At 34.3% G+C, this 11,784-nt stretch overlaps 1 long non-coding RNA gene across 1 annotated transcript; it reads right to left on the bottom strand.

Moving 5' to 3' along the window:
- On the bottom strand, positions 1-5,204 carry LOC110446851. Its single transcript, XR_002462510.1, has 3 exons — positions 5,121-5,204; positions 1,491-1,610; positions 1-282 (listed from the first exon to the last, which is right to left on the bottom strand). It is a non-coding gene; the product is annotated as an uncharacterized LOC110446851 (long non-coding RNA).
- Positions 5,205-11,784: the final 6,580 nt, after the last annotated feature.

Below are 11,784 nucleotides of genomic sequence, written 5' to 3'. Positions count from 1 at the left end.
TTTTATTACATTTGATCAATATATGAATTAGCAGTATATAAAATAAATTAATAAGATTGCTAAACCAAGTCTGTCAATAAATAGCATTGGAATCTGATCTCCCGGAAATGACACGAAGATCAGCGCCTCCTGTTGACGGATACTACGGCTGTGTTACACTGTCGAAAGGTTGTTAATGAACGGTCCATGATACATCTGTAGGAGAGGCTATTTCCAAAATATTCGCCACACGACTCGCATATCTCAACGAACGCGCTGAAGGTGTGGCCTTTCGGAGTGTTCCTGAAACGAGGTCAAAACACAGATATTGTACAACCATTAACAATGAAAAATATAGTAAAACTCGAAAGGACATAAAAAGACAAATTACACCCCTTTTTGACAAATCTTTCTGAACAATTCTTTCAATGACTTTTTGTTCTATCCAGTTGGGCCTACTGTTTAAATGATGTGTAAGTACTCCAACACTATGACATTACAGTAGTACGTTTGATGCGCACGTTGTTCCTACAGTGCATTCCAGAATTATTCCAGTCAGCATTGCAAAAAATGGTGTATATGAGATACAAACGAATGCATGAAGCTCATATTCGAAAAGGGGATTAATACAGTGCCAGAAGTATGAGGTTCGGCGCAAATGTTACTGGAAACGCCATTTTGAACATAGTTGTTCCTGCCCCTTTGTTTTATTTGTTGTGGTATGTCCAAGGATCAGTTAATGGATATTTATAAGCAAGCAGACGTAGTTATTGCAAGGAACAAGTTCACATCAAAGATCTTAAAACGATAAATTTTATTATCATAACAAATGAACGGTTTGTGACTCCATTGACGTGGAATATGATAGCTCAACTCAAAAGACGTTAAGTTGCGACAGAAACATTTGTGCTACGGACTTGAGAGTGGTAAGAAAATATCCTTTCCCTACTGTGACCTTCACCTTTAGACAACCTACAGATGAGTGATATATATATACGATATAATACATGCATCTCAGACATATAATCGAAAGATGTTACGCCATTTAATAAAAGTTATTATCCCGAATCCAATAGAATTTTAAGACATTTATCACGGAAATATGACCTTCATATTTTTATCTCATCATTATGTATCTTTCTATCAACTTTTTAGATATATATGAAGGCGTGCATAACTCATCGCCAAAACAAGACAACGACGTGGACAGCTTTAAAAACTATACATACTTTCGTTTCTCCGTATTAATCGAGTTTGCGGCTAAACGACATATAAATTTGCTGATATAAATCAGGCTATTAAATATAACTCAATTTTGAAATTAACGTATAACCGCTGGCTTAAACAAAATTTTGTTTTAAATATTCGAATCGTGCGCAAATGACATATGCGAACATTTGAGGAACAGGAAGAAACAAAATGACTCTATGTCGGTGTGATCAACTGATAAAACTACGAGAGGAAAAAAAGGTGGACGGATATTAAAGAAGGTGACCAGGTAAATGACTCACCGTCTGACAAGACTCTCTAGGGTATTAGCCATACAGCAAGAAAGCAGACAGCCTAGCAACAGTAGGCACGTAACTCTGGCCATCAATACGGGTAGGTCTGTGGTCGAATCAACTGGATACCTGAAGGATAAGTAAGATATAAGTGTTAAAGTATTGAAGGTAATGTAACATGGCATACCTGTATAATGAAGAGTAATCAGTATTATTGCAGGACAAGTATTACACAAATATCACCAGTAAATCGAGCATTGTAAATGTTAATGCAAGATTAATAAAAGTGGTTTTTTTATATATATTTGAGGTCCGTTAGTGTATAATTTAATGTATTGTCTATACATAATCCCCCTGGCCGCCTTTTATTTTGATTTGAAATATTTAAGAAATAGGGCGTTCAATCCAACGTGCTGCAGAAATATTGGATAAACGTCGGTACTCTTTGATTTAAGAAACGGTTATTTGAACGGTAATTCGATTTCATTGTTTCACTTATGTTGGTGGCATCCTCTTGCTAATGCCGTGAAAACTGTTGGTATGTCTGAAAGAATTTCCCAACTAGATATATCATCACCACAGAAAATGGCCTCACATGGTAGCATTCATATCCCACCGAAACTGGACGCGAGAGAAACAGACACATGAAAGAGCAACAAATTCATGGCAGTAATCGTTTGCGGTATGATGTAGAAAGAACCAAGGTACCAAAACATAAAGCCATAGGATGCATCTGTCCAGAAGACCTCGTAATATACAAAAGACTGGCATTAACAGGAGATGAAAGGAATTATATTGATTAAATAGTATTTTATTGGCAAAACAAACCTCACTTTGGAACGTTACTTATTCAGTACAAACAACACGAAAGGTATGCAATCCAGTCACTATCCAGCGTGTTATTTATTTAAGAATCAACATGAGTGAAAGTTTTAAGAGAAAGGACTCAAAGTTAATTTAGACGGATGTTAAAATCACCTTGAAATGTCAACAATCAATCATATTATATGAAAAGGTTCGTGGCTATGAGTCTACTGTGATAAGGTTACTATCTTAGTCGTCTGAAAGAAAGTGTATTCAAAGTATTTACAGCGAATGTTTGATCTATTTATAAATGTATAGATCTATAAATCCCAGCTACCTATAACTATTATTTGCCTATAACTACTACCTGTGTATAACTATCTATAAATCCCACCTATCTATAACTGGTATATGCCTATATCTATCACCTGTGTATAACTATCTATAAATCCCATCTACCTATAACTATTATTTGCCTATAACTATCACATATGTATAACTATCTATAAACCCCACCTACCTATAACTTTTATTTGCCTATAACTACCACATATGCATAACTATCTATAAATCCCACCTACCTATAACTAGTATTTGCCTATAACTACCACCTATGTATAACTATCTATAAATCCCACCTATCTATAACTGGTACTTGCCTATAACTACCACCTATGTATAACTATCTATAAATCCGACCTACCTATAACTATTATTTGTCTATAACTACCACCTGTATACAGTTAACAATAGCGGCTTCCTGACTATACTATCACATTGTCGTCTATCTAAGATTAACACTTGATTTACCACCTACTACTTGTCTTTATTGCTAGCTCCATAATACATCTACTTTGCTATAGTTCTACACCTGTGTTTGATCACAGACTTTCTTTTACTACGAGTACAATAGTTCCAGACCGTTAGCCATAAACCCCTTTCTTCCCTTGTATGAGTATGATAGTTCCAGACCGTTACCCCCAAACCCCCTCTCTTCCCTTGTTTGAGTACAATAGTTCTAGATCGTTAGCCCCAAACCCCCTTTCTTCCCTTGTATGAGTACAATAGTTCCAGACCGTTAGCCCCAAACCCCGTTTCTTCCTTTGTATGAGTACAATAGTTCAAGACCGTTAGCCCCAAACCCCGTTTCTTCCTTTTTATGATTACAATAGTTCCAGACAGTTAGCCCCAAACCCCGTTTCTTCCCTTGTATGAGTACAATAGTTCCAGATCGTTAGCCCCAAACCCCTTTCTTCCCTTGTATTAGTACAATAGTTCCAGATCGTTAGCCCTAAACCCCCTTTCTTCCCTTGTACGAGTACAATAGTTCCAGACCGTTAGCCCCAAACCCCTTTTCTTCCCTTGTATTAGTACAATAGTTCCAGATCGTTAGCCCCAAACCCCGTGTCTTCCCTTGTATTAGTACAATAGTTCCAGACCGTTAGCCCCAAACCCCCTTTCTTCCCTTGTATTAGTACAATTGTTCCAGATCGTTAGCCCCAAACCCCCTTTCTTCCCTTGTATTAGTACAATAGTTCCAGATCGTTAGCCCCGAACCCCCTCTCTTCCCTTGTATGAGTACAATAGTTCCCTTGTGCGATCTGTATTGACAGAGTTGGCTCTAATACATTCAATCACTTTAAACACAACACCATAAGGTTGGTTGTTTAGGCCTTAATTTGCGATCATTTTACTGTTCACCAATCATTACAAAATTCCCACTTTAAGTTCAATATCATATAAGTGATTGGTCAAGAAAAAACCGCTCAGATTTCAAAATGAGGAATCAGTTATACAACACTAAAGTAATGTTATTTCAGTTCACCAACGCTCGCCATTTTACAATGAAACCTTTCAAAGCACATCACAATTGATATTCTCAGTTTTATCAGTTTTCAGTATTTATTTTATTTGTCTCAAAGACTTAACTTTATAAAATAAGTATGTCTATTCCATATAAAAATTGTCAACGGGATAATAAGTCAACTTTATTTACTTTTTCATCCATTTACAAATATATGGGCTTCGATTTGCCTTGGCAGTGGATTTTAATGACAAAGAAAAATACTTAAATGACTGTTTCAATGATATCGTATTTCAGCGATTAACTATCTTTGCAACAATTCATTTAAACATAGAAATACCCAACATGTATTCTCTGTCAAAACAGTTCGCCATGTTTATTTCAGGGTAATGAAGTACTTAGAGAAGACTTGTAATGGCGCATAAGAATAGGGCCACTATGTAGAATCCTGCCACCTTTTACCCGCAAGAACGTCTGGATTCACTGGACATTTTTGTATATTAAAACGTAAATATGTCCATTAAAATACTGGTTTTGAAGTAGATGACAACTAATTTCGTTGTAGCGGGAGTAACAAAATTTTACAAAAAATAACCGTGCTTGAATTTTTTTATATTATTTGTATAGATTTGTAACTTACAGCTATAGAACAGAATATACATTATACAAATTATGTCACGGAATTTTGTTAAGTAAGTATTTTAATATACAAAAATATACTATGATCAAATATAACTGCTAATAATCGAGCCTGAAAAGAATGAAAACGTTGAACATAGTTTAAAACAATCCATTTTTCCCGTCAATTGACAATAATCCTAACTAAGCATGACAATTACACTTACTCATATATCTATATATAATATTATAACATAGCCCTTTGGCATTCTCTCACTACATTATACAACTACGACGCTCTATGTACATTATGTATATCAATCAATCCCGTGCTGCTCTATACCACATAGATGAATCAATCGGCTGTGTCCGGCCTCTCTGATTGACCGATACAGGTCACCAACTAAACCTACCTTATTAGGCGTTCTTCGCTTCCAGAGTAAATGGACGTCCCATCGCTAATCCCACCATTTATACCCTTGAATAATTTGCTGACGTCACCAGACCAAGGTCTAAATGATCTGGAGAAGTGAGGGTAGGATCGTTAGGCCCTCGAACCAACATGCATGTAAATGTACTGGGCGGGGTCTATTGTCACGATCAGATAACTATTTCATCATCATAATTGGATTGCAACTATCATCTGCCAAGTAGCATTATTATCTTTGTTATATGAGTAAAGAGTCTTCTTGTAAAGATTGCTGTCGGAAACTACGAATCCAATTCATCCATAAAAAATATAATCAAGTCCATATTTCTGGATAACTGACCATAGACAAAGCCATTGTTGGATTCTACAGTTGTGTTGTGCATTAGCTTAGACTTGTATCAATACAATATTTCACGAGAACATTAAAATGGTTTGTGTTTTTCATAAGAGTGTTACGTTTCAGTTTGTGTAGCTGATGTCCATGTCATCTGAATGACCCGGATGTCAACTGCTTCAATTATCTTGAATCACGCATTTCAATCAAAGACACTTTTATAATTACAAACTACTAAAAAATAAACAAAATAGACAAGATTAATAGAAGATTTAGTATGGTGACATTCTTACAATAAAAAAATAATATAACAAGTTTGTTTGCAATTTATTTGAAATAGAAAAATCAATTTAAAATTTGTGTAAATATAGTATAAAGTTAATGAACCTTTACACAATTTGCATTCACTGATAAATGCTTGCTTCACGGTATGCACACAAAACAATTAGAAAACACATATATCTCTGTCATGAACTACGTCATTGACGTTTATGCCATTTCATATCTCTCTCACAGGACTTTACGGATAATGTATTTTTGCCTTATGCTTTTAAATCAATTTATATTAAATGCATTATTTTTCTAATTGTATATCTATGTATAAATCTAGATGAAGGTATGATAATGATATTGGTTCCACTGAAATATGCAACGATTAATGAAAAGATATGTATTATTTAATTGGAAACCAATGCAATATCGTTTAAGGATCCCCGTACCACTGTAAAAACACTCTTCCTCGGTATTGGAAACTGTTTTTCTGGCATGGCTATAACTTTCTTAATCGTTTCCGAAAAAAAACATACCTTACATGTACATTACTTAAACAAAGTACAATCCCCAATATTGTTCAGAGTGTTAGAAAAACACTGCGGGCCTGACCTAAATTCAAACCCTAAACTTCATAATGCTGTACTATCGGTCTAATCGATTGAGCTACCCGTTCGACGGAAATATATCCAAACGGATGTTAAGGGGAGGTTACTGCTTTTAGTAAAAACCACAGTGGAGTCGGGCAGTGATCCTTAAATTCTTATTGTTGTTTTTTCGAGGAAATAAAATATTGTACGAAAGTAAGCGTAGAATAGATTTGAGTGCAATAATCTTTAAATAATACGACAAGTTTCATTAGTAGTCTATTTTGTGAAAAATGTTTTAAATCGTTAAATTGTTCACCAAAAAAAGGTATAACATGGCGCTATCACATAATATCACAAATCGACAACCCTTGTCAGAAATATATGTACAGATTCCTTCGTCGTTAAATTCTTGGAAAAATTCACGTACATTAATACACACTCATCAGAATCAACCTTAAACTTTGGTATTTGATACAGTATGCCGAAAATGAATTAAACAATCGTTTATAACGTATCGGTGACGATAGGGGGAAAACAACTGACACATGCTATGAGTATGACTTTTTTAATCTTGTCAGATACAAACTTATTGCATCTAACTACGACCACCAATGACTCTAGTGAAAATTGTAAGTTAATTCTATAGCAAAAGGCATACATTTCCTTTTGTTTATCTTACTTCTGTTTTCCATTGCTTATATTTGTGCCTAGGTACATATGCACATTTCTACTGTTATTTTTACATCTGCGCTGCAACGTCACTATATAAACCAAGGAAATATAAGTTTTGGTTATAACACTATGAACCAGAATGAGTAGCTAAAAGAACGTGATTGAAATTTAACAAGAATGAGGGAGTCACGTTTGGCTCTCGTTTGAAACTTTTGGACGAGAAGATGTCTATTCCACCATGAACTCATGGTAATAATATCTATTTGTAATAGAATATTCAAACTGTATTACTTCTAGACAGAAATGAAATTACATTTTACATATTATATAGAATGTCTTCGACCCTGCCACAAGTTACAAAGCCAAGCTCCCGCTCACTGTCCACCGTGTCCGTTTCTCACCTTTGTTTGAAATGTCGCTATCAGTCTCGACCGGACGGTCATGATCATATACCACGCTTAGAGAAAGATATGTCTTTCCAACATTCACTAGACAGTTGATCAGTAGTTCACAATGAAGTCCACCAATACTATCATGCCAAACCTTGGTTCCGTTGCTACCTAATTACTTTAAATGTTTCTTCAATATAATTAAATTTATATCTTCACATCGCTCCCGATTGCTCTTCAATATCAACGAATATCTAGACGGCGACTTGCTTACATGTACCGATACGGCCGCTTTACACAGTGATCGAACTTAACCGACATCTCGTCGCGTTGTGACGTCATAAACACACGATGCCGATAAACATAATGATAATGTTTTTAATTATCTTTCATATCTTTGGTACAATACAAATTATGACATAATGATAATATGAACAGATAAATTATGACATAATAATAGGAATAGGTCAATTATGACATAATGTTAAAAGGAATATATCAATTATGACATAATGATAATATGAACAGATAAATTATGACATAATGATACATGTAATAGGAATAGATCAATTATGACATGATGATAATAGGTATAGATCAATTATGAAATAATGATTATAGGAATATATCAATTATGACATAATGATAATAGGAATAGATAAATTATGACATAACGATAACAGGAATAGATAAACTATGACATAATGATAATAGGAATAGATAAATTTGCTTTACGGTTGTTGTGTATATGGACTATATTTAAAACGTCGGTCACAGAAAAAAAAGGCACATGCATTTGGCTGTACCTATAGTCGAACATTCCAGAGATTTTAATAGAATCGTTGTTTTCATATTTTCAATATAATTTTTGTTTTAATAGAAGTAAGAAAGAAGATTTTATAAAAGTAAGAAAGACGAGAAAATGTTATTTATACCACATAAAGATGTGATAGATAAGCAGTATGAATGCTTACTGTATTACATGACTGTAAAACATATCCCTGTATTGCAGTGGGCATTCATATTACCTATGAATCGCATTTAAAAACAGTTTATGCTAAATAAACATTTATTTCTGCTATGCATTTTTATTTATATTATGTACATTATTTTGTTTGGTACTTTAGACTCGCAGTATAAATGCATAGATATAGCTTTGTGTAATTTAATAACTGTTTACGCTTTGGTTATATGGAGGAACCTGCATCAGTCTGGTTGGAAAAACATAGTTTGATTGGTTTAAAAAATAAGAAACTAGTCTTCTGGGTTCACATTTTCTTGTCATATACTACATATAGTCCTTAACAATCAAGTGTCAGTAACACCATACTTTGGTAAAGCTAGGAATCAGAAAATATGGACTACATTGTGTGTAGCATTAGGGTATAAACAAACTTTTAATATGAACACAATATCGCTGATTATGTACGTAGACCATTCAGGTCTGTAAAGTTTTTTATTGTAAAATTCATTAAAAAAATAAGGCAACGATCTTGTATCAAACTAAGTAACCCTTCCGACCGAACAATCACGAAACACAAGAACAGATTTTTAATATAAGTAGAAACTGCATTTTTAACACTGTTCCCATTTAAATAGGCGATTATGCTATATTTAGGTTTAATGACGCACGTACGTTTTCAAACAAACCTTTGCTTAAATCCTATTATTTAAAAGTTCAATAATCCTGTTAATGAATTTAAGAACGACTTAACGTTTCATTGGAAATCAGGGTTCCGGAAATGGGTTTACTAATGGTTAGAGCGAATAACGGTGTCCCGTTCCGGTCTCCGGCCCAATACATTTAAAAAATATGTAGAAAATTTATGTAAATAGCTACGAATTGAATGCATTATAATGCTCAACGTTGATATAAATACTGAACTGAATAAACATTACCTTTAGCAGAAAGAACGAAATTTAATGGCGATTTCCTAATCGATGAATGAATTACTGCCATTGTTTACACTTTAGATGAGATACAATCGATGAAAGTCAAGGACACAAATGTGCGGGGGTGTTTGTTTAAGTGAATGAATGGCTGTAAACTAAAACCTCGTTAGATGTCTATCAATTCGACAAAGTTTCCTCAACAGCGCTCTACGTAATATAAACGTACTTTTAAAACTGTAAATCTGATACTGAGGCTGTATGCATCAATGGTGGACGTGACCGTTTGGTTGTAATCCAAAATAAAAGGGATGATGCCCAAAACATATCCAGGGTCTGTATGAATAGTTTCTGTTGTTTTTTCAACAGACTCAATATTAAAATCCCATAGCATTAAGATTGTTCTTAAATAGAAATTTGCTGAAAATGTGCTCGAACTCAATGCTTTGGATATCCCGACTTCAGTGTTAGATGTCGACTTCTGACAGATACACGTATAACACCGGGCCTCCACAAATGCAGCTTATGAAAACAATGCACATGTTCTATGGTCGCGATGATAATATCATTGGGAAATTTTCCTTGTGTGATATGAAGGTACATGTTTTTTGTTACGTTCTTTTGTGTCTGTTGCTTTTTTCTTTTTTTCTTCCAGAAGTGTACAGTTAAAGGGNTCCCGAATTGTGTTTTATTATTAAAATAACAACATGACATGTAGAAAAACAGACTTATGAAAACTGCATCAAAGATAAAACACGTTTGACATTCCTTAATATACACTGTACATAAGCATTTGTTCATTATTGTACCCGTTGTCAGTATAATGTGACTGGGTGGAATTCGGTGCCGGGTGCTTTCGGAACATTCACGTTGTTGGGTGTATGCTATCTCAAAGATCTGCTCGACTTAATTATACATTCGTTTTTTGTATTAAACGAATATTGTGTTGTTATGCCAAACATCTCTTTTATTCACAAATCTGTCTTCTTCCTACTCAAACCTTCCAAAGCAATCCGACCATTACACAATCAAGGCACTGTTGTTTAGAAGTGAAGTTGGTTGGGTACTCTACTAGGAACAAAGGTCGGCTGGATTATGTACTGGGACCCAAAGTGGCTGGATTATCCACTGGAAAAAAACCAGTGGTATTGCAGACTTATTGTTGAATATGGTGTTGTTGTTTTTTCTTTCAAATTGATATCTGCAGATACCATACTCAATGTTTTGTTTTAATATTGCGGTAAAGATCATAGATTTACATGGCGAGTGACGTCGTTGAATCTTCGTTTTCAAGGGACTCTATATAATTATTTCTATTATTCACATTTTGCCTTAGGTTGAACGATTTTCGGTTAGAATATCAATTTTGTTACCAAGTACGTATAGGGTATTTTTCGCTTTGTTATTTCTTCACGATTAATAATTAAATAAAATTAATAAATAAATCATTTTGCTTTATAAAACCTTTTTTCGAAAACAAAATCCCCGCTCGATTTAACCGCTATTCACTGAAGGAATGAACATTGCGTCTGTTGAATTCATGGGGTGATGAAATGAGTTGTTTTTGAGACAAATGTTATAAAATGTTCAATTTGAATTTTACTCAAACCCAACCCAGTATATCGTCCCATGAGATCGAAGCCCTTCAATACTAGAAACTGCGCTATACCATTTGGCTAAGTTACGCGAACTAAATCTATGTATAAACCTTACGTTAAAATATGGTCCGGCAACTTCTTAAATTGGCTACACTTGCTTTTTCCAATATAATCACCCGTTTAAATATTGTGGCTACTTAAAAATTGTTAAATGGCTACAGGTCGATTGTTTTCTCCGAAGGCTCCGGCTTTCCTCCAATACCAAAACATGGCAGGTTCCTAAATGACTAAAACTGTTAATAGGACGTTAATCACAAACACACTAATGAAACGCACAACATATAGTAGTTCTATGGAGTGAAACCTGAGTAGAAATCGAAGTATTGGACCTTTATGGTATTGTCTGTGAGTTTGATATTAGTTCCGCGTGACATTACGTCATGTTTACAAAAATGTTACGTCACACCGCTTGCGCGTGCCTATCTTTGATGAACGCATTCATTGTATGGATTAATACACTATTTCGATAATTCTCTCTTCCATTACATTGGTATTATTGTATATAACACTTAATTGCTTTGGTAGTTTTCATTCCACGTCATGCGTTCATATGGATGCTATTCAAACAACAAATTTATAAATTGATCACTACACGAACAACTACATTTTAAAAGAAACAAAAATGGAGTGAAACGTGAAATAGCGTTTTAGTAATTGTTACAAAAAGTTCACAAAATTGGGTTTGCAAAATTAAGTAATATATTGAAGGCAACCAGGTTAAGCCAAGAATCAACATTCCAATTATTTCAATATAAATTCCCCCTATTGAAGCCAATATGGATTTTATTGTGCATTATATGAAAAAGGTACTATGTACAAGAAATTATTTCTTCTATCTGACAAT

The sequence above is a fragment of the Mizuhopecten yessoensis genome, unplaced genomic scaffold, assembly GCF_002113885.1.
Source record: "Mizuhopecten yessoensis strain PY_sf001 unplaced genomic scaffold, ASM211388v2 scaffold3023, whole genome shotgun sequence".
Lineage (NCBI taxonomy): Eukaryota > Metazoa > Mollusca > Bivalvia > Pectinida > Pectinidae > Mizuhopecten > Mizuhopecten yessoensis.
This window is presented reverse-complemented; position numbering and strand designations above follow the sequence as displayed.